Raw genomic sequence first — 1,748 nt, 5'->3', positions numbered from 1 at the left:
AGTAAATAATAAATAAATTAAAAAAAAAAAACAAAAAAAAAAACTCCGACATTATTGACATGGCTCCTGTAAAGCATAGGGAATGGTATTATCTCTTAGGGGACAACACAACTCAGTATGACAACTGGTCCTGTATTCAACAAAAATGTGCCTCTCTGCACTTAAACTGCTGCACTGTCTGTGCCCAGAGTACGGACTGTGCTCTGAGAGTGTGGTACAATGAAAAACCAAACGGTATACATATTTCAGCAGCGCTCCTAATGCAGCAAAAAAAAAAAAAAAAAAGAAAAAAACAACAACAACACATAGGTGCTGAGTTTAAGTCATGGCAGGCCCCCACATATAAATGAATCTTGCTTAAAGCTACAGTGCCCAGCTATTTTAGAAAACCGAGTCTACTTAGCCTTTTAGGAAATTATAAATTTGTGATGGGTTAGACCTGTGTTTTGTTGACAAAAATTAAAAAAAGACACTGGTCATCTGCTTACAAATCAAAAAAATGTTGTCTTATCTTTTGATTAAGGTGATGTTGGGTTCAAAAGAAGTCAACTAACAGGTTTTTATGGTTATTTAAGACAGAAACAATGAGAATCTGTCCAATGTGCAAAATCAAAACTTATCAAGCCTGCATTTCACATGTATTTGCATTAATGTTAAAACAGTACAAGAGGAATGCTTTCTTTTGAATTGTCCTTTGTTGGATATTTTTTTTATTAAAAGCATGTGTTGCTAACTGTTGGGATGCTGATATTAAAAGAGGCTGATAGCATCACATTGTTAATCAAAGGAGACAGATAATGTAATTAGCAGTGAGGTAGAATTTCATTTTCTGCATGGTAGTGAAAAGGAAAATGAAAGTGTAATAATATGGCTATGAAATTTGAGATTATTAATCTTAACCATTATATTAGCTGTCGTAGTATTTAATAAAGGACTGGAGGCATTTTTTAATGTATTATTTTGACTTATTACGGTGATTTAAAATTAGGATATGCTCCCATCACTGTAGTAGGAATGGATATGGGGAAAGAAGGGTGTAAAACAGATACACAACAGACAAATACGTGTAAGCAAAAATGTATGATATCAAGCAAAGTGAGAGTACCTACACATACACACAAACACACACACACAACAGGGTCCATTAGAGTAATCAGTTGTTCTTGGCACTGATACGGCTGGTTATCAGGCCGTCTGGCTGTCATATTGTCAAGGCAGCGTCGAGATACAGATAGAAGAATCACAGCGTAAAATAAACACTGAAAGGCTCCTGAACAGCAAGACAGGAGATGGACTCTTAAAGCATTTGTGTGTGTGTGTGTGTGTGTGTGTGTTTTTTTTTTTTTTTTTTTGTTTGTTCATGTACGTGCTTACACATGCTCACTAATGTTTCAACATATCTTTATTTATGGAGCCTGTCAGCGTTATTGCGTGTGCATGTGTGTGTTTGAGGCTGAATGACATGCAGTGACAGCGACAGCACAGTGTGTTTTATCAGTGCTGGTTAAATGTTTCCTGCCACTCTTCCTCCACGCTTTCAGCGACTCTAACCTTTACAAGGCTGCTGTTGATACAATCAGACACACACACACACACACACACACACACAGATGCATAAACACACTGATGCAGACCCATCTACATGCTCTTTCTCAGCTGTGTTCTATATGTTTTATATGTTCATATGAACAGCTGGGAGCTTACTGGTACAACCACAGTACGGCAGGACACCCAGTATGAGGCTGCCT

The sequence above is a fragment of the Plectropomus leopardus genome, chromosome 17 (assembly GCF_008729295.1).
Source record: "Plectropomus leopardus isolate mb chromosome 17, YSFRI_Pleo_2.0, whole genome shotgun sequence".
NCBI lineage: Eukaryota > Metazoa > Chordata > Actinopteri > Perciformes > Serranidae > Plectropomus > Plectropomus leopardus.
This window is presented reverse-complemented; position numbering follows the sequence as displayed.